Source organism: Rousettus aegyptiacus, unplaced genomic scaffold (assembly GCF_014176215.1).
Source record: "Rousettus aegyptiacus isolate mRouAeg1 unplaced genomic scaffold, mRouAeg1.p scaffold_m13_p_2, whole genome shotgun sequence".
NCBI classification, from domain to species: Eukaryota; Metazoa; Chordata; class Mammalia; order Chiroptera; family Pteropodidae; genus Rousettus; species Rousettus aegyptiacus.
This window is the reverse complement of record NW_023416295.1, coordinates 151,365,380-151,392,710: the sequence shown is the minus strand read 5'-3', so window position 1 is coordinate 151,392,710 and position 27,331 is coordinate 151,365,380. Positions and strand designations below refer to the sequence as shown.

The 27,331-nt window shown below is 38.2% G+C and overlaps 2 pseudogenes; one reads left to right on the top strand and one right to left on the bottom strand.

Annotated features, from left to right (window-relative positions):
* The first annotated feature begins 17,414 nt into the window (after nucleotides 1-17,414).
* LOC107508609 lies at nucleotides 17,415-24,893 on the top strand (annotated as a pseudogene).
* Nucleotides 24,894-26,008: 1,115 nt separating this feature from the next.
* LOC118614695 lies at nucleotides 26,009-26,127 on the bottom strand (annotated as a pseudogene).
* Nucleotides 26,128-27,331: the final 1,204 nt, after the last annotated feature.

The window sequence follows — 27,331 nt, the reverse complement described above, 5'->3', positions numbered from 1 at the left end:
TCTTGCCTTGACAAACCTGGGATATGAATCAACCCTTTGTCCAGAGTTTACATACTGTATAGCTTCCCTGCCCATTAGTCATTAAGTAGCCATCTTGTTTATTGACTGTCACAGTATCACAGTGCTTATATTCAAGTAATCCATATTTTACTTAATAATGGCTTCAAAGCACAAGAGTAGTGCTGCTGGCAATTTGACTTTCCCAAAGAAAAGCTGTAAAGTGCTTCTTTTAAGTGAAAAGATGGAAGCTAATAAGGAAATTTAATAAGGAAAGAAAAAAAAAATCCTACACTGAGGTTGCTTAGATCTATGGTAAGAATGAATCTTCTATCCATAAAATTGTGTAGAAGGGAAAAAAATTATGCGCTAGTTTTGCTGTTGCACCTTGGGTTCAAAAGTTACAGTCACAATGCATGATAAGTGCTTAGTTAAGATGGAAAAGACATTAAATTCGTGGATGGAAGACATGAACAGAAAATGTGTTCTGACTGATGGCAATGTGTAATGCCAGAAAGTATTGAAGTTCTACAGCAAGGGATCCTCTGAAACAAGTGACCACATTCACATAACTTACAGTATATTATTATAATTGTTCTATTTTATTTTTATTATTATTATTAATCTCTTAGATGTAGAGGAAAAAACATAGTACATATAGAGTTTGGTACTCTCTGTAGTTTTACTATCCACTGGGAGCCTTAGGAAGTATCCCCTGCAGGTAAGGAAAGACTACAGTATCCCAAAGACCACTTTTAGTTCATTATGGTGCTTTTTGTTGATATAACTGCTTCCTGTCAATATTTAATATATCCTAGGTACCCCTTGTGAATTTACTGTGGTTGTGAAACTGTACACAGGAACCATGGCTTTGGAGTCTTTTCTTCCAGTCAGAAGAGTATGGGGAAAGCACTCCTGCTTCTTAATCACTTCTGTTCACGTTTTATTGGCAATAACTACACACATTGTCATACCTATGCTAAAGAAGCTGGAAGATGTAGGCTCCAGCTGGGATGTCACCTCCCAGTATAGAAACAAGAACACATTTTTGATAGGTGGCCAGTTGTTTCTTATATTCTTGGCAACCTCTCATTCCAGATTTGGATTCTATTGAGTCCTTTGGCTCATTCTCAGTGCTCTCCAAGCCCTGGGGTATTAGAATAGCGACTCAAAGCTACTCTGAACTAGTGTGCATGAATCAGTTAACCTACCCTTGGATTCATCTCCCCAAACATCTCCCTCAGTTATTGCTACTCTACACTCAGGTTGTGTGGGAGACGCAGAATTCCTTCTCAAGGCTTGCAAATTCATGGCTACATTCTGGAAAGTTTAAACATAATCTCCTCTGCTGTGGTAATTCTAGACCTACCTTGAGTTTTTATTACAAAATATTTCCACACTCCACCACACCCATTAAGTAGGCAACTCATCTCCTAGAGGAAGGGTGGTGTGGGCCCTTGCATCAACCCACTATGTATTTCTTTGTCAACACTGCAAACGTTTTACTTGTTTGGACAGAAACTCATTCAACCTTATTATACATCCTTATTCTAATTTATTGTTCTTAAGTATACTTTATGTCCTTTTGTTTCAATCTGTCTTTCAGTTTTCCAAGCCAAACTTTGAATTTCTTGAAAATATTTTATCTCTGAGATGGATAAGATCTTAAATTTTAATGGCTTTGAAGACTATGGTCTCTGTCTACTCAAGACCTCCAAACGCCACAAATTTTACTATTTAATTTTTTCAATATTTTTGTTTTCTCCTTCCTTGAGCAATAAGCCTTAGACTTTTGGAATAAATCTAGTGGTGGAACATTTACTAGGTTAAACAAGAAGTCCTCAGAAGAAAATGTGTCGGGTAGTATTTCAGACTACTATCCAAATATTCTTTCACATATTTACTTCTGTAATTAATTTTTCTTTTATTTTCTATTCTTTTCCTCCATTATTGAATATAGGCTATTTTGATAATTAAGTTTACCATTAGCTTCTTAGGTATCGGAATATTGAGTTTGAATTGCTGTAGAACCAACGAAAAGATAGACATCTTCAGAAACCCTGGACTTGTGCTTGATGCCTATGGAGCTTGTTTTGAACACTTACAACAGTTCTGTAGTCTTCCTATCCTCTCTTTTTCTCACTTGCCTGCCTTTTATATAAGCTGCCGTCCGTCCATAGTGGAAACTATAGTAGTTTCTAGACTGCTGATGTCTTTTAAATTGAGTACACAAAAGAAGAGGGGCCATTGATCAGTGATTAGAAGGCTATTAGCATGTCTTGGCTTCAGGACCATGGTATAAGGGCGAGATGTGAGTCAGGAATGGGTTGACTACAGTAGGGGAAGTAGAGGTTAGTAAGAGAGATTTCTGTACAAGTTGAATATTGATTTGGTGGTTTAATTTAATCTTTTTCTAAATGCGACAAACTTTTTCACCTTGCTGATAAACATCTTTACCCTGTCTTTACCTCCAAATTTTATTTACTTAATATCTTAGCATCTTCTTTTCATTCTACAGAAAGAAGTACAAATGTCAAATAAAAACAATTACAAAACACAATTCTTTCTTAGCGGTGTTTAACCTTGACTATGGATGTAAAATATGCCTGTATTAAACATTCCCACTCTTCTTTCAGGTTATAAGAAAGGATTTAAGCCTGACTGGTATATAACAATGAATAAATGAAAAATGCTCAAGAAATATCTGATGAATCTGGCTGCTACTGATATTTTAAAATGAAGATAACAAGAAGATAAATTTTAGGCAGTTGATTCTTAGAAAATGGCTAGAAATTAACATTTTGATATAAACCAGGATCAAAACTCAAAAAAACGTTACTAGGAAAGGATCCTATTTCACTTTAGTTGAGTAAACTGGATGAGCAACTCCTGGATACAAGGAAATGAGTATTAACTGTGCCTATCAATCTTTCAGACAGCTGTAGTCTGAGAAAGGAGTTCTGAGGGAGTGGTGCCAAGAAAAATTTGAATACTCTCTGTGTTGAGAAACACACACTATATCCTAGCTATTTCAATTTAAAGATCAGTGATCAGAAATAAGAACCAGTATAACATGAAGTCTTTGACAAATATTGCAGGATGAAGGGAAGAGGACATCATCTTGAAATCTCAGATTTCTAAAAAAACTAATTTTAGGAACCAATAAAAAATTATTGAAAATATTTTAGCATCTTCTATGGGATATGAGAAAACATAGCTTCTATTTAGTAAGAGAAGAAAGTTTACAAAGGAAAACAGGTTGAAAAGAAAATGCATGAGATTAAAAGGAAAACAGAATAAAAAAGGATTGATAGAAAACTAAAAATTTAATAGCAGAATTGACATTTTCATTGGAAGCTAATTATAAAGGGGAGAAATCAACACTTAATAATTGAGCCAGTAATTTGAAGGACAAATTGATGAGGCCCTTCAAAAAATGTAGGGAGAAGATAAATGAGAAGAGAGGTAAAGGTGAGAGACACAAAAGACTTTAGAATTCAACCTAAGAATGATACATGTTCCTAAAGGTGAAATTGAACTAATTAGAATGGAAACACTGAAGAAAATACTATCAAGAAAACTTTCCTGAGCTAAATAGACAAATCTGAGTATTTCTCCTGAAGTGACATAATGAGAGGTACACATAAACTTTGTGTTAGTTTTGGCAAAAATGTTTAACCTGAATCAAATAATGAGGATAAAATCTGGTAGGGACTGCCTCTTGGGCATATGGCATATGCAGTCAAATACTCACCCTTAGAAGGGATCCATGCTTGGTTTAATGTTCTGTTTTCACTGTCTTGAAATTCTTCCTAATCTGAGAACAAAGGGTCCTGCATTTTCATTTTTCACTGGGCCTCACAAATTATGCAGCCATTCCTGAAACTAGTAAATCCAGATTGTGAGACATTCTACAAGACAACTGGCCTAAATCATTTTTTTTTAATGTAGGTTATTTAATAGATATGCACCCCCCAAAAACCTACCCCCTGAAAAGACATGAAGAAAGTACTCTAGATGAAAGGTAATTAAATAGACATGACAACCCAAAACAACATGTGATCTTTAATTGGATCCTAAATGGGGCTTGTGTATGTGTGTGGAGATGTCTGCAGAAGATATTTTGGGGGGAAACATTTTGAGAAATTTAAATAAATAAGAACTATATATTAGAAGATATTGTATATTTTTGGAATTTGTTGGGTATGAAAATAATATTGTGGATGTGCAGAAGGATGTCCTAGTCTTTAAGGAACGTACAGACTGTGGTGAAGTGTCATGGTGTCTGCAACTTACTTTCAAATGGTTTGGTAAAAAATAAATGTAGAGGTGGACAGACATGTGGATGTAAAAGGGGGTTCTATGTAAAATAACCTCACAGGGTAGTCTGTGAGGTTAAATTACTAACTGGGCATGTCATGGTGGATAGTCACGCCCCAGGCTAAATTCTTTAGTAAAATATATATCTTTTTCTTAAGTAAACTCTGTCCATTGTTTCTGTGCACCTAGGTTAACACACCTTCAAAATGCCCCTTTTCAGGCCCCCAAGAGAGCACATAATCTCACTCCCATGTAATCTCATCCCATTATTGCTTCTTCCCCCCTTTATGTAGTCTTCCCTATGTTGCCTCATTAATTTCAAATACATGAAAGAAGCTGTAAAATTGTTATTCTCTGGAGCATTTGAAATCTTGCTCCCCAGCAGATGTCATCAGTTTGACTCAGATCAACTCTTATAAAAATTATCTCCAGCTTTGGATATTTCTTACAACAAGTAAAATAAATGTATCAAACATTACCCCCCTAAGAATCCTTTCAGTATTTTTTTTTTTAATTTAAAGGGTAGTTTTTAATGACTATTTTTTTCATTGATTTCCTAACTGACTTTTTACACCTCTTGAGTCTCCCTTTCTCTGCTGCTACCAACACCTAAACTCTGGGAATTTCTTCCCACTCCTCTCTTAGCAGCCCTCACATTCTTTCAGGCACAAATTCTCTCAAGCTTGGATCCATCAGTTTGCTGGCCCTGGAGGCTAAATCTTCACCTTTCAGGCTCATCAAAGCCTCCTCTCAACAAAGGTGGGTCTCTCTGTAGGGGTAATTACAGTCCAGTTATTAAGAAAATAGTAGGTACTGAATTAGTACAAACGAGAAATGATAATAATGAAAACAAAACCAACCAACCAAACAAAAAACACTGTTGAGCATTCCAGTAAGGGTGATATGGAAAATGATACATACAAAGTCTTAAAATCAAATTGATTTTACTATAGATTTTTTTGAGGGAAAAGGTTGTGACCATGGCATTTTATAGTGAGTTATTTTTAGTTTGTGGGTAACACATTTTCAAGGATTTAGAAAATGAAAGTTTTATGAATTATTTTTGAAAGAATCATTTTGATGTACCTCAACTAACTGAGTGATAGACAAGTCAAAGTGAGAGCCTGAAGAAGAGGAAGTCATAATGTAAAACGTTAGAGGGTAATCTTTTACTCAGTTTAGTAAATTCGGGACCTCAAATTCAAGAATCAAGGTGGTTCTCCATTCTCAGGTGGATTCTGCAACCTAGGGTGCAGCTTGCCCCTTGGTGCTTCCATTAACAGGACTGTATTTTCTTTTTTTCCCTCTTCTTGCCTGGTGACACAAGATGCAGTTCTCAAGCTGTATTGCTCACAGCAAAGGGCAGATTGATTTCTTGTTGTGGCTGATGACCATTTAAAGCACTCGTAGATGCCTTTCTTTTCAACATTTGTGACGAAGTAATTTGTTTGAAACACTGTGTCAACAATAATTCATAGCAGAAGCAAAGTTGCATAAAAACCATAACAGCCATTGTTACTGCCAAATAAATTGAGAAATGATTTCTATATTCTGAAAACTCCTCTTGAATAACAAGTCATGTTTTTAAAAGTTGGTTATGAAAAACAAATGACTCAGGGGCAATGTGTTAATAGTCATGAAGGCCGTCTTCATATTGTTTATCTTCTAGGGAATGCTCTTATTAACTAGGCTGAAGTAGTGTGGAATCTTTGGCTGAGCTAAACTGGGATTCATGTTTAGATGTGTCTAATGAATGCGTGAGTCCACATAAATCTATCTGAATTAGTTTGCACTGAGAAAGAAAACTGGAGAACTAACTGGTTTGTGCATGGCACTGGGAGGAAGCAGAGTGTGTGGGGAAAAGGAGGAAGGGATAGAGAGAAAAGCATGGTGTCCCTTCTATAACTTGCCTACCTTGTCACCTTGCTTTGAGTTTTTGCAGGTGAAAGGGGCTTCAGGCGGAGGCAGAAGCAGATTTCAAAGACATTGTGAAACTTGGGGCCATTAGAGCATTGTTCTGATGCCAGATGACAGCACCAATTATAAAGCGAGGAAGAGAAGCATACTTTCAATGTCAGTATGGCTTGCACTACGTAAAATCTGTAAGGAGGGCCAAGTTGCACTGACACAGTTAAGATATGTCAAGTAAATATGGTAAAACTCCACAGTAATGCTATGAGCAGAGTCAGAAACTAAATAATTTAAGGGACACACTTTTGCAAGGTTAATAAAATAAAAAATGGTGGCTCAGTGGAGGATGAGAATCAATTGCCAATGGTATCACAAGCAAATTTATTTTACTGAATGTATATTTATATATACATTGTTATATATACTAATGGATACCATTTTTCAATGGAAATAGGAGAGGGAAAGCAAAGGAAAGAATTATGTGAGCATATTATGATGGATATTTCTGTATTGTGGGATTTGAAGTGATATTTGAAGTTCCTACATGACAGTATTTTCCAAGTTTTTTATGACAAGAATATAAAAATTTTATTTTTATTTTAAAATATTCATAGAATATTTCATTTTACATAAACAAAATAAAAATATTTGAAGGTGTCCTGACTAAACAAATAATCCTCTTAACAATAGACCATAACTAGAACCAGGGGTTTTAAATTGGCTACTGTACACTTTGAAATATGAAGTATATTTCGGATCAAGCTTTTTCACTTTGGAAGAACACTTTAACAGTTCCATTTCTGTCATTTCTGTAGTTGTCGTTACACTTTTTTTTTTTTTCCCAAAGTCTCCATTGCCAAAAGCAACAACTGAGTGTATAAATCATCCAGGAAGCATTTTCAAAATACTCAAAGTTGCTTAATGCCCTACTATCAATCTGATCTTCTCTGGGCCGGGATTTCAACTATCTTCTCAAACGATGCAAATTCTCCCTAGCCTGAGTTATTGAAAGCCACCAGTCTATACAATAAAATTGAAATTTCATAGCTTAGTCTTTACAGTATGAATGCCTTTCTACCTAATTTTTTTTTCTCTCCTGGGTGAACTCTCTGCTGGTCTACCACCTGGTCTGAAATTGCTTGTCGTTTCTTTCCTCTTTTGATAAGGTTGTTCTCCTAGCTTATTCCTTTCCTCTCTTCCTTTTTTTAAAAAAAAAAAAAAAATTTATTTTTTTCAATTATAGTTGATATACAATATTATATTACTTTCAGTTGTACAACACAATGATTAGACATTTATTTAACTTATGAAGTGCTCACCCTGATAAATTCAGTGCCCATCTGACACCATACATAGTTATCATGATACTACTGACTATATTCCCCATGCTATACTCTACATCCCCACATCAATTTTGTACATACCAATTTGTATCACTTAATCCCCTCTCTCCTGCATCTATTACCCTCTTCCTCCCAAATCTGGCAACCATCAAAATGCTCTCTGTATCTGTGAGCTTGTTTCTGTTTTGTTTGTTTGTTTATCTCATTCTCTAGATTCCACATGTAAATGAAATCATATGGCATTTGTCTTTCTCTGTCTGACTTACTCCACTCAATAAAATACCCTCTAGATCCATCCATGTTATTTCAGATGGCAAGATTTCATTCTTTTTTATGGCTCTGTAATATTCCATTATATATATGTACCACCTCTTCTTTATCCATTTATCCATTGATGGACACCTAAGTTGCCTCCATATGTGGGCTATTAAAAATAATGCTGCATCTTCTCTTCCTTTTTCAAACCAATCTGTCATTGAAGGCTCAGCTCTAGTCAAGAAGCACTTTGGAAAACTTAGTAAAAAATAATAATAATAAGTCACTATGCTAGACACTATAAGGTCCCTAATTAGAAAGTTTGTAGTAACTGTCCTGGTGGAAGATTTTCACTATCTGGTGTTAAAATTTAGGTAAGTACACGAATTACTACAATGCAAGATAGAATAATATTAAGTGCCACACAAGTATAAGTTCTATGAGGCCCAAGAGGAATGAGCTGTACGTAAAACTGCTTTGATACATTTTGACATTACCTTCTCTGAATTATCGCTTCACTTACTATTTACACCACTAATTTTCATGTGTGTTTTGTGTGTGTATTCTCCTAAAATACCTTGAAATCAAAGGCAATCTTAAATTTTGTTTTTCCCCAAGTAGCCCTAAACAGTAGGAGACGTGAGTTATATGAAATTGAATTTCAGTGTCAGTGGATCATCCTACAGTATGGATGATGGAAACGCAAATAGCTCTACCAGGAGAATGACTTTAAATGCCCATGCTCCAAAACAGAGACTTTACCAAGCCTTTCCAAATAAACAATAAGCTAAGTAAAGCAATAAGCTTCATCTTTAATCTCTAGGACTTTTCCTCTCAATCACGTAGAGAAATTCTGATACTCTGAAGAAAATGACAATTCGCCTTTTGATCCATTATGCTCTCCAGGCTATACCTCTTGTTGACACTAGGATTTGATGGCCTAGGGGATAACTTATTTTTATTTCTTTCCTTGCTTTAATCTGGTGAACTAACAGTGGTTAAGGTATTTGGTCTCTGGAACAAAATTGTGTGGTTTTAAATCTTCATTTTGCCACTAACCAGGCAAGTAACGTCGTATCTCTGTGCCTTTGTTTTCCTCATGGGAATAACAATGCTAGTACCTACTGTTATAGATGTGTACCACATGCTAATAGAGTTAAAGTGGTTCGACAATATCCGCGAGATAGAACATTTGGCAAGTGCTCTCCTGATCTAGCTTTGTAGTCAGGGCTAAAAGCTCTCCTCCATTCCCCTTGCAGGTGGTTTGCTCAGACTGTACTCCCTCCCACTACTTTCCTTTTCAAGCTCTAACATCCCTTGGTTACAGTATCTAATACCTAACTGCCAGAGGCCCCCCAGAGACCTAACACTCAGGGAGGGCCTCTCCAACCTCTGGGCCTGCAGAATTATTCAAAATATCCAACCCTTAGGAAGTCACAAAACCTAGCTAACCCCACCTCGCTTGCCATAAAACTGTTCTTACAGCTCCAGCTTGCTGACGCTGTCCCTAGGTGCAAACTGCTGTGTGGCCTTGCCTTGCAGCCTTCTAGTTTGGAGCTGTAACGAAAAGTTCTGCCTTTCATCCAAGAGTCACTGCACTGTGTCCAGCCATTGAAAGAACCTATAATCATACCTAATATCATATAATTATGAAATAACCTGGCATGTGTTAAGCACTCACTTAATGTTACCTTTCTTAAAAAGGCTTTCTATTCCCAATTTCTGTAAAACTTTGTTTCATGCAGATGTCACAAGCTTATTTCTTTTAAGAATTCAAACTAAACTTTAGATAGGCACTAATCTCATTAGAAAATTATCTTTTCAGCTTTAATTGTCTGACTTTATTGTTTCCTGCTCGGGTCACTTCTTTGGGTCTCATTCTCTTGTGAAGCCTCTGATATATATGTAAAAATTCAATAAAATATATGTGCTTTTTTCCTGTTGAAAAAATCATCAGTCTTTGTCAGTTGAATTTTCAGGCCCAGCCAGAAACCCTAAGAGAGCTGAGGAAATCTTTTTCCTTCCCTATAATACCATAAGGGAAAAAGCAGTTAATATATCTAAAATACAGTTTAAGAATAATTTTAAAAATTTTTATTATGGAAAATGTTACACTTAAACAAAATTGGGATAAAACCACATGCCACCAGCTTCAATAATCTGAGCAATGTTCATCTGTATCTCTTATCTTCATCTCTCTAAATGATAAGACTATTTTCTAAAAACATAATAACAATACCATTATAATAGGTAAAAATTCCTTAATATCATTAACTACTCAGTTTCCAGATTTTCCCAATTATCTCAGATTGTTTTAAATTAGATTTCTTTGGATTAGGATCCAGAGTCCACTCTGCAGCTTTTACATTTCATTACAATGTCTTAAGTCCTTTTTAATCTATCACTTCCTCTTGCTCTTCTTTTCTTCATAAAATTTATTTGTTGAAGTCACCAGATTGCTGTTCTGTAGAGTTTCCTTGCTCTGACTTTTGCCGAATGTATCTGTTGGAGCAGTGTTTTTTTAAATAACATTGCTGAGATATAATTAACATATAATAAACTGCACATATTTAAAGTGTGCAATTTAAAGTGAACATATATTCTGACATATGTGTATATACATGAAACCATCATCACAATCAAGATAATCTATTACCTTAAAAGTTTCCCAGTTACCCCTTAGTAATCCTCCCTCATTTACTTATTTATTTTTTTCTTTTCCAACCCTTTTGGAGTGGTTATGACATTCATTTGTAATATATTTAAGTTCATTTATTATTGTTGATATTCTAGTTTTAGCCTGTCCTCTCTTCCCATCCTGGTTGATTTAAATTATATTTATTTTCTGAATAGATGAAACATTAATATGGTTCTAAAATTCAGAACACAGAGAAGTGCCACACCTGCCCTCCCATCCCTCCTACCTCGCTCCAATTTCCACATTCTTTACACTTCATTCTTATGCAGCCCTGTATATAACCAATCATACTAAATACTCTTTTTAATTTTTTCTTCCTTTTTTTAAAAATTAAATTATTAGGGTTGGTTAATTTATTGGTTAATAAAATTATATAGCTTTCAAACTCTTTCATACTTTCCTTTTTTAACTTAGAACAATATCCATAGCAGTTTATAGAGATGATTGTTTTTTACAGCATCTTCTGGATTACCAGTTTAAAAGTTTCCAGTGTATGTGCATTTAGGTTGTTTCTAATATTTTGCAATTACAAACAATACTGCAATGTCCATAGGTATTTTCATATTGTTGGAGTTTGTATCTTTAGGGTAAAATTTCTAGAAGAGGGATTGCTGGGTCAAAAATTAAGTACATATATACTTTTGATATACTAATTCGTTTGCCAAATTTTCCTCCAAAAGTGTACACCAGTTTATATTTTCACCACCAAGTAAAAGGGTGCTTGCTTTTCTGAAGCCTTTGCCAAAAGAATGTATGCCAATCTGTTAGGTGAAAATTGACATCTCAGTATTACTTTAACATATATATATATATATATATATATATATATATATATATATGTGAGTTTGAACATCTATTCTTATATTTAATACCATTATTATATCTTGTTTGTTAATTATATGTTCATGTCTTTTTTTCTACTAGATTCAGATTTTTGGTCATTTGTTCTCCTATTTTAAGAGTTTGTTATATATTAGGGATATTAGGTCTTTGTCTGTAATGTATGTTGCAAAATTTTTTCATGGTTTGGAGATATCTTTTGGCTTTGTTTATGGTGATTTTTGGCCATGCAAAATTTTGTATTTTTGCATGGTCACATTTATAAATCTTTAATTTTGTTCCTCTTAATTTTGATAATTTACTAATTTTGATAATTCCAAAGCTTTTCCCTGTGCTAATGTGAAAGAATTTATCCATGTTTTATTCTAATGTTTGTATGATTCTCTTTTTTACTTTTAGATTCTTGACATATTTGAAGTTTACTCTTAAATTTGTCATGGATATAATTTTATTTTTTTCCAAATGGTCAAGCAGTTGTCACAGCACTATCTATTACAAAAGTCCATCTTTGTCCAAAATGATTCGAGATGCCATCTTCATCATACCATAATTTCCATACGTACTGGATCTATTCTATTCCATTGGTCTATCTATCTGTGGTCCATTACCACACTGTTTTAATTATAGAGGCTTTATAATATATTTTAATGTTTGCTTGGGCTAATCCCCTTTGTATTTGTTTATTTTACTGTTTTCCTAATTATTCTTGCGTGTTTGTTTTTCCATATGAACTTTAGTAAAAACTTATCTAATTTCATAAAACTTTTGTTGGTATTTATTGAGATTGTGTTAATTTTTTAAGTTAGTTTAGGAAGAACTAATATCCTTATGATGTTAAGTCGTCTTACTCAAGACCATGGTTTCCAAGAATACTTTATTATTGCAACAGCTATTACTATTGTAATATTCATTCCCACTTTTGTACATTTAACATGTATTAGGAATTGTGCTAGGCACTGGAGATGTGATGGTAAGTAAGATAATTTAAGATTTTACATAACACAGATAAATGAAAGCACACATTTTCCCATTAAAGTTTAACCGTTGAGGTAGCTAAATCTTAAGATCTGTAATGTTTAATCTGGAGAAAAGTCGATATGGTTCTATTTTATGTTGACACTTTTCTAAACTAACCTCTTTGCATTGTGACGATTTGCTTTGAAAAGGACTAAAGTGACATCATTGAGTTGCTGGAGCTTCAACGGGACCACCTTGCATCACAGTGGACTCACCGAAGCCACTTCTAAATAGCATCACAATTACCATTTAACCCTGTTGACAAAATACCTAGATGGATCCAACTCTCTGTTTTGTCTGTGCCTCCACTCTACTGCTAGCTGAGCTCTGGTGGAGTAAACCAATCAGCAGAAAAGTTTGGTACCATTAAGCATTCATAAGTCTCAACCTCAGATGGATCTTCAACTCCGCCTAGCCACGCTATAATGTTTCTTTAGTCAGTTTGCTTTCTCCCTTTAACAAAAACTGTCTCAACTCCCTTCATATTTCCCTTATCGTTTCCCTTGTTCTGAGCATATGGACCCATCTCCTACTACAGAGATAAAGTAGAAGTCATAATATGGGAATTCTTTCATCTTGCCTCTAGCAATCTTACACAATTAAGTACCTGCATTTCCACCCATGAGCTCTTTGTTCCAGCCTGTTTCAATAAAGGAGGAATGCTTCCTCTTATCATCTACGATCAATCTGTCTACCTGTGTTGAATACGTCTACCTTCTTTCCCCTTCTTAGCCCTAATTCAACCTCGTACTATCAAGTGTTTATTCTCTGTCATCTATCTTTGACTTCTCTTTCTGTACTCTTTGTTTTTGCGAAACATATAAACCTGCTGAAATCTATCATTAAAAACAAAAACAAAATCTTTCATTTTATTTTTACTTCTAGTAATGGCCATTTTTCTCTTCCCTTTTTCATAGCCTAACTTCTTAAATTATAGGATTTTGTGAATAAAGAGAACTCTCATGAATGTGGAAGTGCGTTGTCGCTGAGAAGAGGGAGAACTTGAAGAAAATACATAGACTGATGCAGACCACCCCAGTGTACCTGGGCTTTGGGGCTACCTTTGATCTGAGGGGCTGGGTACCATATATTGTTAAGAGTGGAAAATTTTCAAATGGCCAACTTCTGCTTCTATAATCTGTTTGCTTGTTTAATATTTAACCAGGGTGTAGTTCTAGGAGATATTCTGTGCAAAGATATGTTAATGGCAAACTCTGCTTTTGTAAACCTGCTTGCTTGTTAGATGTGGTTTTAGGCTTTATAAACTATCTCCTCTGGAAGCTCGGGGCTGATCTCCTATAATCCTGCGTGGTAGAGAGTCAGTCGCTGGCCATCTAATAAAGGCTCACAATTCATCTCAATTGGCTCCATGGGTCTTAGATTGGATTGCACCACTATATTTGGAGGCCCCAGTGAAATCTCTCCAGGGGGAGATCTCCTAAGACTCGCGACCCCGGCCATCTTGGGCGAGGACCCGCCCCGTCCAGGGGACGGCCGCTGAGAGACCTTCCTCAGGCCCTCCTCAGCCCCGGACGCCAGGCAGACTCGCTCAGGAGGGCAGGTGGACAAAAGGTACAATTCAGTAACAATTGGGCACGAGCCATCTGGAGCAGCTTCACCAGTGAATGAGTCAGACTGCACTGCAGGTATCCAGGTTTTGGGGTATCTGTATGTTGGTAGGCCCTAAGGGGAACTAGTGGAAGGCTGGATGCAGCAATACTTCCCTAGTCCAGTCAAGGTCTGAGACGTCAGACTTAACTACAGGTTTTTGGGTATGCTAACATTTTGTGTTACGTGTAGTTTGTCTTGTCGGTCTGTATTGCGTCTGTCTAAACTGGTTTACCTTAGTCTGTTACTGTTCTTGTCTGTCTGTCTGGACTGGTCAAATATACTGTTGCCCTCTTATTGCCTTGGTTTTCATAAGCTTACTCCATATATCGATGTGTGGTATTTTAATTCTTTCCTTAGATCTGGCCCCCGTGGCCCCGTCCAACTGGACGCTAGGTCAGAAGCTGATCCTAGTCCAGGCTTATGTGGCTTTTGTGGGGATTTTGCTTGTTTTTACAACATAGGTCAGGCTTCTTCATTGTATCGTCATTTCCCCTTCAGTGCTTTACCCATCGGCCGACCTGGGGTGACTGTCGGCAACTCCTCCAGGTCCCGTTTACCTGAGAGGAGCAGGAGCAAATCTTGAGGGAGGCTGCAAAAGTGATATTAGAGCCCAATGGGCAGCCTTCCACTGATCCGGCCTGCGTCCCACATGTTCTCCCGAATACCTGTCCACCTTGGAACCCCAACACCGACCAAGGTAAGGAGGCTCTCCAACGGTATCGCCAGCTTCTACTCCAGGGCCTCCGGTCTGCCACCCAATGACCCACTGACCCACTAATTTATCTTAGGTAAGTAAGGTCATCCAAACTAAGGATGAGTCACTGGCGGCATTCCTGGAATGACTATTAGAGTCATACTGGTTAGATACCCCTATTGACCCAGAGGACCCAATTTATAGGAGGGCTGTGAATTTAGCCTTTGTCAGTCAGTCAGCCCCAGGTATTAGGGGGAAAAAAAACTGCAGAGGATGGAAGGGTTTGGAGGAAAGAACCTTTCTGAGCTTGTCGGGATAGCCCAACAAGTATTCAACAATAGAGATGAGGTAGATATAGCACAGACTAAGAAGATGACCAAGGTCCCGCTTACAACCATGCAAGAAGCCCAGCCAAAAGGAATTCCAGGAAAAGGCAGAGGCTGAGAACAGGCATCCAGGGTGAACAGTGGACCCAGGAGAGTCGGGTTAGAAATGACCAATGTGCATATTGCAAAAAAAAAAAAAAAAAAAAAGGGACATTAGAAAAATGAGTGCCCTAAACAAGAACGAGCCCCCCTCATCCTCCTCAAAGACACAGAATGAGGTGGTCAGGGCTCTTACATTATGAGCCCCCAGGAGCCCAGGGTACCTTTACAAGTCAGGAGCAAGCCTGTGAACTTCTTGGTGGACATAGGAGCTTTGCAGTCCACTGGACCAGTGGATTTCCAATGCTCAAATCCTGCTTCTCAACCCACCTCACATACAGTTCCTGAAAACTGCCGTACTCAACTCAGCTACCCTACTGCCTGACGATGGCCCTCGCCAAACCCTACATAACCGCCTTAAGGTCCTAGAGAACGTCACCTGCACCAGACCAGACGTGATAGACAGCCCTTTGCCGAATCTGGTAGCATCCTCTCAGAAGAAGTCAGGTATGCCAGGGTTGCAGTGGTTACCACTGAAACTGTCATTTGGGCACAAGTCCTAAGCCATAGAACTTCAGCTCAGTGGGCTGAACTAGTAGCAATGACTTAAGCTCTGCAATGGGGTGAAAACAAGACTGTGAACACTTATACGGACAGCAAAGGAGGTTGCCCGAAAACCAGTGGGGCCAATTGACATTCTGCTAGCCCTACCACCCAGAGTGCTAATGGACACCCCTACCTTGTTGAACTATGCAACAAGCTGGGAGGCAAAGAGGAATCTATTGGGTGGGTTAGGCTCCCAGACAGCTGCATTGTGGTACCTGAGGCCTTGAACTGAGACCTTATAACCTAGGTTCACCAGAGCACTCACCTAAGAAGAACCAAGTTAACTAAACTGTTGAAAAGAGACTATTACATTCCAGAGCTGCAACGAATGGCCAAGCAGGTATCAATCAGCCCAGTGCCACATCTGCGCACGAGTGAATCCAGGGCTCTTCAAGGAAATACAAGGATCAAGACTTTGTGAACAGGCACCGGGGGGAACATTGAGAGTTGGATTTCACTGAGGTCAGCCCGAGAACCTTCAGATTCAAGTACTTGCTTGTGTTCATTGACATGTTTTCAGCATGGACTGAAGCCTTCCCCACCAAGCAGGAGACAGCTCGGGAGGTAGCAAAGAAGTTAGGTTCAGAAATAGTACCTTGATTTGGCCTGCCCATAGCACTGGGGTCCAACAATGGCCCAGCGTTTATCGCCCAGACCAGCCAATCTTTAGCCAAGATTCTGGAAATTAATTAAAAGACAGACCTCAGAGCTCAGGACAGGTAGAGAGGATGAATAGGACCTTGAAAGAAACCTTAACTAAGTTCAAGCTGGAAACTGGTAAAAACTGGGCGAGTCTCCTCCCCTTTGCCCTGTTAAGGGCTCGGTGCACACCCTATTGTAAGGGCATCACGCCTTATGAATTAATGTTTGGAAGACCCCCACTTCTCCCCAAGTTAGGGGAAGAAAAGCTAACAGAAGTTCATAATTGTTCACTGCTTAAGTCTTTGGAGGCCCTCTGTCTTGCACAGCGGAGACCCACCAACTGGTCTCTGCCATCAGAACAACCGCTCAGCATCCAGTACAGCCACACGACCACGCTCCAGGCAATTGGATCTGGGTGAGAAAGGTACAGCCTGGTTCTCTTGAGCCCTGCTGGGACAGACCTTTCCCTGTCATCCTCACAACACCTACCATGGTCAAGGTAGCTGGACGCTGTCATTGGATTCACTGTACCAGAATCAAGGCTGCACACCCACCACAGACATCAGAACAATGGACCCTGCATTGGACAGAGGATCCACTAAAGATAAGACTATCAAGGGTCCAGTCTGGACCATCTTAATTCTCTCCATCCTAAAGTAAGGTGGTCTTTGTATGGCTTTAGGTGAAACCTGACAGAATAGGAGAGGATTAACTATGTACGTCAAAAAAAGGGTGCAGGAAGTGAAACTTCTGGATCTCAGAACTCACTACCCACTGCTCCAGGTTGACTAGTTAATGATTTGAATTCCCCTAGAAAACCAGTGGGGAATGTTAAGGGTGGAAAATTTTCAAATGGCCAAACTTCTGCTTATATAATCTGCTTGCTTGTTTAATGTTTAATCAGGGTGTAGTTCTAGGGGATATTCTGTGCAAAGATATGCTAATGGCAACCTCTGCTTTTGTAAACCTGCTTGCTTGTTTGATGTGGTTTTAGGCTTTATAAGCTAACTCCTCTGGAAGCTCGGGGCTGATCTCCTCTAACCCTGCATGGTAGAGAGTCAGTCCTTGGCCCGTTGGCCGGCTAATAAAGGCTCACAATTCATCTCAATTGGCTCTGTGGGTCTTAGATTGGATTGCACTACAATATGACACATATAATATACTTGTCTGTGGCTTGGTGAACTAGGCGGTAAAAGCAATATGGCATAAGCATGGGTTTGGAATCAGTTTCTTTATTTGAAAATTTGAAATAATAACAGTTACTTCGAGGCATTGTTTTTGAAGATCAAATGAGCTAATGTGTATATAGTTAGTTGTCATTGTACAAGCCCGATAACTGTTACCTATTATTATTGTCATAATTGAAATTATGTTGTCAGATGGGCAGGTTTGTGCAATCAAATATGAAAGCATGCATAATTAATATGTAAATAAATCTAAAGTAATACAGCTATCTTTGACCTATAAGTTTGACTAGTGCTTTAGACATCCATTATTATTTGTTCATTCACCAAGAAACATGTGTGAAAGGAATTTTGCTAGGCATCAGAGATTACAAAAAAAAATCTCTGCTCTCAGTGATCTCAGAAGGAGGGCAGTCAAAGCATGAGCATGAAATTGTAAGACAATGTGATAAATGCAGCAATAAACACAGGGACTTAGGAGTTCAAAGAAGGAAGCACATACCTTGGGGTGAGCTGCATCAGAGAAGTCTGGTTGAGGTGAAACTGGAGCTGATTCTTAAAGTGAGTAGGTGTTAGCAGAAGAAAGAAAAGTCGCTCTATCTACAAAGTTTAATCCAAAGGCTTTAGAAGTCCATGCTTTATTTAATATAAGAATATTATACTACTAAAAAGTTACTTAAAATTCATTGGCCTTCTTGAATGATACCTAAGGAACAAGATATTACATAATACAATGATGAGGCAAAACTTTTTTTTCACTGGGAGTGGAACACAGCAGGAATCGCTGTAGAGTGACACAATGTATTTTAAGGAACTTGGTGGTTAGGAGCCCAGATAACGCTACTACCAATGATGAAATTGCTTTGGTTATGTCCCTGGGGTCCTCAGCTTTGATGATACAGGAAGTTGTTTGTCAGCTAATAATGTCACAGGAAGCGACACTGACAGAGGAATTCGGACGCTCAGACAACTTCGTTAGAGGAAGGAGAATTCATTAAGCAGGCAGAGCATGTGGGGTTAACAACTCCATGCACCTGCTCGCTCTAGTTGGATTTATTACAGCTCGTATACTTTTGCAGTGTCCATGCAAGGAGCTCATGATTCCTTTGTCTGAGGTTTCACATGTGCCTCCTTATTCAGGATGCGGATGGGGAGCTTCAGGCGAAGAAGTTGCAAGGGGGGAGGAGTTTCCAGACTACTGGTCTTATCTATTTACAGGTCATTTTGCCTTATAGAACCCGCGACCTTGGTGCTATCAGCACTGTTATAGAATTCTCGGAGAGACGGGACACTGAGGCTATAAGCGGAAAGTAGCACTTACTGATGCCAGCACCGGCTCAGCGGATTCCTATCCGAAGGCTAAGCTCTAATTGTAACATAACGAGCAGTTTTACACAGTCTTGCTATTCCTACACAGCTACAGATAGAAGAACATTAGTTGGATAACAAGCTGTGAATCAACAGATGTGAGCTGGAGAGTCCTTGAGGTGGGGGAGGTAGCTGTGGGAAAACATGTTAGCTGGAGAGCACGGGGAAGCATGCGGGGAGAGAGCAGTTTTAACCGGCTGAGTCAGTTGTTTCTGTAGGCCCTTGCCTTTGCATTTTTTTCAGATGCCTCCTCTCCTCTCTCAATAAAAGATGACCAATGTCTTAGGTTCAATTTATTAAAAATAGGAGATGAATGTATAAGTTACGATGCATTCATTTATAAGAAAAAATATAAAATTTGTGCAAACAGAAATACTAGTGTTATAATTGGTACATTTGTTCCACATAGGCATGCTAAACAGTTGTCTTGAGATCCCAAAATCAGAGTAAATGGAGTTCACTGGAGTAGGGAGCTGTCAGACAAGTGTCTGAGCCACATGGGCTCAATTTCCTTTTCTGATTCTTCAAAACCTTAATTTATGCAATTTTATACATTAAAAATTCTCATTAGCATTGTGGTTATTTGAAAGATGAGGTCTGGAAATAGGCAGGTCTTAGGCTGGTAAGCATCTAATGAGAATGTATTGGAATAGGCACAAATAATCCGCGCTGAGGCCGCATCATAGACTGAGGTCATGTTAAGATATCGGGGGAGAGGAATTGGCATAAGAACATATACCTGCCACATAATTAGTGCAATATAGGCTGTGAAAGTGGGGGCAATCTCTCAACCTTTGAGAACTAGACAAATTATATTAACATAAGTTCATAGTAGTATGCATATTATCCATATATGTAAAATAATTACATGCCTGTGCACATGTAAGGTGTGGAAGCTTATATAAAATGTTCTGAGTGGTTTTCCTAATAAAGAAACATGTATGGAGATGAAGCCTGCATGGATAGCAGCAGAGCGGGCAGCGAACCTCCCTGCACTGGCCTCCGGCAGGCGCTCTCCAGGAGCGAGAAGCTCCCCCAAAGCAGGGAACCACAGGTTACTCTAAATGTGACTTTTAAAAATGAAACTCAAAGCTCTCTGGTTTCCAATTCAGAAAATACAACTCAAGTTGATGTCAAAGCTATGGTAATGTTTTGTTTGGTCTGAACGCTATTCTAATAAAATGTCGGAATGAGGAAAATGAAGAGAGATTCATCAACGGTCAAGGAGAGTAGGAAGAAGCACTTAAGAGGGCAGTTAAGCAAGGAAATCAGCTGCAAATGCAAGTCCAGGAAGGCTACCATGTTGTTGATGAAGCCCCACCTTCAGCTGTGCAGAGAAAAGTCCTCAGCTGTGCAGAGAAACAACCAGTTGCAAGGGCAGGGACAAAGCCACTTGCACATTATTCTTCGCTGGTGAGAGTCTTGGGATCAGACCCAGAGACCCCAGAGGAGCCTGCAGCACAGCAGTTTCCACTTGCTCCATGTGACACAGACCAGCCTCAAGACAAGCCCCCAGACTTGTTCACAAGCTCCCTGGATACAGTCAGAGAGCAAGTGGTTAAAGATAACTGTTGAGAAGCTTGAACCGATCTTACATGAGAAACTTGTCCTCCAGAACCCATCCTTGGGTTCCTGTCCCTCAGAAGTCTCCGCGAACTATTTCAGAGGAAACACTGTTTTTGCCAGAAAACCAGTTCAGCTGACACATTGTTTACAGCAGCTGTTAAAAGAGGATCTTTGGTGTGCGCCACCAGCGCAGCCTGTGTCCATCCTGTGAAGACTGGGAATCGGGGCCATACGCCCACGACGCCAACCACGTACTGCTGAAGTTGTGGAGAACTGTTGTGGGTTCCTCTGAACCGTTCCCTCGCTCAAGATTCTTGACTCCTTGTCTTCCTGCTGCTCTGGAACGAGCCAGGCTCCAGAAACAGGTTGACAAGAACTTTCTTAAAGCAGAAAAGCAAAGGTTGCAAGCTGAGAAGAAACAGCGTAAAGCAAAGGTAAAGGAACTTAAAAAGCAGCTTAAACTGTACAGGAAGATTCATCTGTGGAATTCGACCCATGGACTCCCTAGCCCCAGGCCTTCTTTAGGCCAACCTCGGAGCCTGCTGTCTCACACCTTGCTGCTCCTCTGCAGCCCTATGCCCCGTGATGCCAACTTTCAGTGCCACATTTGTGGATGAGAATTTGCCTGATGGGACTCACCTTCAGCCAGGAACCAACTTTATCAAACACTAGAAGATAAAAAATGCAGGCAATGTAAAGTGGAGTACAGACACACAAAGCTCAAGTTCATGTGGGTAAACCTGACTTTGGCTTCTTCAGAAAAGAAGGATGTTTTCGTTTCCTGTCTGAAGGCTGGTCATGTGGAAATTGTGTCTGTGGAGTTCATTGCCCGTCTTTCTCACAAAGGCCAACAGTTTGGGCCTCAGATCTGGTGTGGTATCATAATGGACCCTTTCCCCTCCACAGAGAGCTCTGATGACATTGAAAAGGGCATGATTAGCTCAAGCAAAACTGGTGATCTCACCTGCCAGCAAGAGGAAGCTTTTCTTCTGGCTGACGAAGATAGAAGGGACAGAAACCCGCATCCAGCAGAAGACAAAAAATGTTGCCAGTGAGAAGGAGCTCTACATCCCATCTGCGGACCTTTTGATTGCCCAGGACCTGCTGTTGGATAGAAACATTGTCCAAGAGTTGGAGAGACTGCCCCACAACCTACTCCCCTTCCCCGCCCCATGGAGCCCAGTGTCAGTAAAGAGGAGGGCTGAGATTACTGTTTGGGTGGAGGAGGCACAAGATGACCTGAGTGGGACCCCGTTCATGTGTGAGAATGTAATCCGATCTCTTGTCCCTAATCACAACTCCCTTGGCAGACAGAAGTCCCTGCACATGAAATTTGCCTCTCCTGAAAAGGGACCCCTTGGAGACAAGAGGGAAGAGATTGTCCATAAAAAATAAACACTAGTAAGTTCTGATTGTATCACAAATAACAGTTCTAACAACTACCGACATCAGAATCACTATGCTCCTTATTTAAAAAGCAGAATCTTGGTCTCTACCGCCTCAGAATATCTACAGCGTGGCTTGAGAAGCTCATTAAAGTTGAACAACCACTGACAAGCATATCAGTGGAGCATATGATGAAAGCCTTTACCCGCCGACATTATGTCTTGATTATGAGGCTCCAGAGTGGTTTCTTTTGCTATAAAGAAGAACTTTGCCATTTGTGGATTCAATTACTATAGTTTAAATTGTCAGAGAGAGGTCCCAACTATCCATGACATGTGGCCCTTAGAGGTTTCGCTGAGGCACAAAGTATAGAACGAGTGAGGTGAGGTCAGCCGATGGCCCAACAGTCCTTGCTTCTCAGCATGACTTTGTAATTCTTCGTGGGTAGGCATTTTATAGGAGGAATTATCTGCTACAATTTCATTTATGATTTTAAGGATTCGCAAAAGTCTCAGAGCAGGCAAGGGTCTCCTCTGATATAATACTGAATCTTTTCCTCATCCCCTTCTCCAGATATTTCTAAAGTTCACAATTCTAATCACCATACCATCGATTTTTTAAAAAACTTAAATCTGGATCCTTTTTGCTCTCTGCAATATTGGGCTCAGGTGACAATTCTCTCTTTTCAAACATTCTCCCTTCTTGGTATTTATGATACTGCCTCTTGTTTTCTCTCACTTATTTTCATTGATCTTTCTGTTTTCTGTCTCCTACAAGCAGATGACCTCAAGTTTCTGTCCTCTCTCTTTTATTTTCCTCAAAGATATTTTTTTTTCTGTTTTAATGACCTCAATTATTACTATGCATATATTATTTCTAAATCTACAGTAAGAGTCTAGATATCATTTCCATTCTTCCATTTATGTTTCGCCATCACCTAATTCACTTTTACAAATACTTTTGGCTTCCTACGCATGGGTGAATAGGCTAGGGAACCACCCTCCGAAAGCCTACATGGTCGTGTTCAACATCATCTCCCTGGAGGTAGCTCCTCCTCATAACTTCTCTTTCCTACCAGCAACATGACGTTCTCCCACTTCTATAGGCACAAACCTTGGAGTTCTATTTGACTTTTCTCATTGCCTTGTACCTAAATTCTAATCGGTCACCAAATTCTGTTGATTCTTTATTTAGATTCTCAAATTCTCAGTGGTATTATACTAGATACATGTCTTATCATGTGTAGATCCCTGCTAAAGTCTCCTAATTGATGTTTAGAATGGAAGGGGCTTGTGTTCTCTGCTGTTTTATTTCATCTTTCATCCTGTAGATTTAGCTTCCTAAATCATAGGCTCATTCTCTGAGATCTTTCAGAACATTATAAGAAACAGGCCAAATTCATGAATCTAGAATTCAAGGCCTTCCTTGGTTTGACCAAAGTCTTTTTCATTCCCATGTATTACTATCATCTCTATTGATTCCTTCCTTGCTTCTAACCGCTCCTCTCTCAGTCTACCTCAATCCTAGTAAATTGCAATTTCTTTCATTCAATTCCACAGGCCAAACACCTGAGAGCAGGCTTTGACATCCTTCATCTTCACACCTGATGCCCTTAAACTACACCCTGAATCTGACCACTTCTCACCCCACACAAAGCTGAGGTGCTACAACTCTCCCCTGGACCGTTATGAGTTTCCTATATGGCATCACACTTTCTACTTTTGCCCTACTACCACCCGTACAACAACACCATCCAGAGGGAGCCTTGAATAAAGACAAGAAATGAGATTCGGTCGCTCTTCTCTTTAAAACCTTCTAGTGGTCTCCTATCTCATGCAGAATATAAAGCCAGAATCTATGACACATCTTAGAGGGACATGGCCCTTGGCTGCCCCTCAGCCCCTATGTACCACCCTTGCTGCAGCCATGGGGCTTTCTTGGTGCTTCTCTAACAGGCCAAGTAAGCCACTGACCAAGGGATTTGCGCTTGCTATTCTCTCTGCCTGTATATTCTGCCCCTAGAGAGCTACACAGCTTTGTCCCTCCCTTTACCCAGGTCTCATCAGAGAGGCCCCGCCTGATCACCCTATCTAAAATAGCACTCCTCCGGTGCACTCCAGCCCCATATTTACATAACTTTTATTACAATATATTTTTATAATTGTTCTATTTTGTTGGTTATTGTTAATCTCCTATAGTGCCTAATTTTGTCATAGATATAAATAATAAATTTTATCATAGATATGTATATATAGGGGAAAAAACATAGCATTTCTAGGGTTTGGTACTACTTGTGGTTTCAGGCATTTACTAGGGGTGTTGGAACATATCCCCCTAATGGGAGGACTACTGTAATGCCTTTCTTAGCAATTGCGAAAACAATATGCTATTGCTACAAATACAAAGCCATTCTCCATGAGAATTCTAGAATGAAAATTCTTATATTTCAAGAATGGTTAACTTGTCACCACTTAGTGGAACAAAGTCCTTTTCAGAACACATCATCCAATAGCTGGTCTACCACCTGGGGGTTGAATTAAAACTAAAGTAACTCAGTCACACACACACATACACACACACACAAATTTCCCACATCATTTTTGTTGATTTTTCTTTTTTCAGTTACAAAAACAAAGGCTAAATGATCATTAAAAAGAAGCTCTCAGAAAGACAGGAGTACTTACTTTGTGCAACAGCAATGGACCCCTCTCAGTGCAATAGATCAGGGGGCACATGATGTTAATATGTCTTATTACTGGTGGAATTAGCCTTAATTATCTTGCTAAGGTGGTTTCTGAGGCTGCTTCACTTTAAATTACTACTTTTCCTTTCTAATAATCAACATTTGAAAGGAGATTCTTTGAAACTATGTGAATATCCTATTTCTCCTTAAATTTTCACTCACTAATTTTAGCATTAATTGGTGGACCTTGCCTGTAACAATTATTCTTATGTTCTCATAGTCATTTTTGTTTTCCTTCATTTTTTTACATTTATTAATTGGATTCTCCTACAAAGAATAGTTTTTTCATCTCCATCATTTATTATATTTAATCATTTATTTATATCAGTATGGAATCATAGATATTTACTTTATTTTTAAAATTATAATCTAATACTCTCATTTTACTGCTAAATTTTTTCCAGCTTTGACCATTGAGTTCTTTCATCTTTTAGGTTGATTTGTGTCATTTTGACATTTGTGTATTTCTTTCAGTACTTCATTACTTTCTGGCAACACAATGCTCCAGGCTTATTTTGTATTTTTTTTTTCTCCTAATCTTGAAATCAATTACTTCTTCAAGGAACCCTGGTTCCTATTAAGAATGGTCTTTACAAACCACTCTCTAGACACTAGTCATGTTCATTGCTATTGTCACTACTTCTAGGTCCTATCAGTAGGTTAATATATAGATACATATACATTTATCTATCTATCTATCTATCTATCTATCTATCTATCTAATCTATCTGATCATCTATCTACTTATTTAATCAGCATGATTCATAATGATACCTCTGACCTAATCCAACTCCTCAAGGTTAATGCTAGCATTTCCTGTTCGTTTATTTATAACTTTTTTCCCTCTGAAGGAGAACCTATTGTTCATATCTAAAATGTATAGACTTATTCTCTCAACCTTAGTATTCAGTTTCAGAATTCTAACCCACACTCTTCTGAGGAACAAACTGCTCAATTAGATTACAATGTTTTGTACAATTCGTTTATTTTTAGCCTTACGATATTTTCCAAAGTTACTTATGTCAGCTCCTTTCTTTACCACCCTCTGTAGTGAGATTATGACAATCTGTATAATACAGTTTGATTCATTTGGCATAGTCTGCAATCCACCTTGGCTTCTATACACATCTGGTTGTTTTTTAAAAAACTGCTTACAGTAAAATTCTTCCTTTGTGCTGTATCATTCTAGGGTTTTGACAAATGCATGGAGCCATGTATTTGCCACCACAATATCACACGGTGTTGTGACATCACTTTCCAAATTTGTTTGTTCTATCTCTCTGTAGTCAAATTGTCCCTCCACAAAACTGGCAACGACTGACCTGGTTTCAATCCCCATAATTTTCCCATTGCTAAAATATCACGTAAATGAAATCATATAATATAGATTTTTTTTTTAAATCACCTGCAGCACTTGGTATTCCTAGGTGGTCTCCCATCCAAGTACTAACCAGGCCCAATCCTACTTAGCTTCCAAGATCAGATGAGATCAGGTGTATTCAGGGTAGCATGGCCATAGACAATATATAATCTTTTATGTTTGGCCTCTTTCGCTTAGAGAGCTGCACTTAAGATTCATTCATGTTGTCATGCAAAACAACCATTCTTTATTTTTTATTTCTGAGTAGTATTTCATTGTATGGGCTCTTCAGAATTCCTTTATCAATTCATCTGTTGAAAAAAATCTCAGTTGTTTCCAGTTGATACTTATGAATAAAGCTGATATAAACATTCAAGAACATGTATTTGTGTAAACACGGTTTTTATTTTATTTGTATAATCACATAGGAGTGAGAGTGTTGGATCTTATGGTAAATGTATATTTAACTCTGTAAAACTGCAAATCTATTTTCTAAAGTTTCTGTACCATGTTACATTTCTGCCAACAATGTGTGAGTTCTATTTGCTTTGCGTCCTCATCAGCATTCGATAGTGTCAGATTTCTAATTTTAGCCATTTAAATAAGTATGTATTGCTATCTCATTGTGGCTTTAATTACATTTTACTACTAATAATAATGTTGAACATCTTTTCATGTATTTTTTTTTGCATTTATGCATCTCCTTTGGTGAAAGGTCAAAAAGCAAACCAGAACAAAACTTCAATTTTCTAAATTTGTGCTATCCAACAGGAAATTGAAAACCAAAAGGTAAACATGATTTGTTTCACAATAATTAAAAATGAAAAAAATTCCTTATATTTTTATATATTACATTTCCAATGCCTCGTTTCTTCGTGAAGATCCAAATTTCTATCTGATATCATATTTATTCTGTCTGAAGAACTTTATTTAACATTTATTGTAGAGTAAGTCTACTGGTAATAAGTTCTCACTTTCTTTTTTTTGAGAAAATACATTTATAGTGCTATACTGTATTTATAGATATTGTAAGTTTACATAATCTGGTTATAAGATGAATCATCTGTCAGTACCTATATCAATATTATCTTATATGATATGAAACGCTGTAGATGTTATATGTATTGCTAATACTAGACACCAAAAATAAAAAGATAATGTGAAAAAGAAATTCATATTTATTTGTAGGTATAACAATTCAGGCATCAACAACGAAAAAGCAGCAATATGATTAATTTATGGCAGCCTAGTGTAATTGATATAATTATGTCATGGTAAGAAGGAAATCTCCAAAAAAATTTTCAATATATTTATTTTCAATATATTTATTTCTAAAAACCCACATATAAGTGAACCTACATGGTT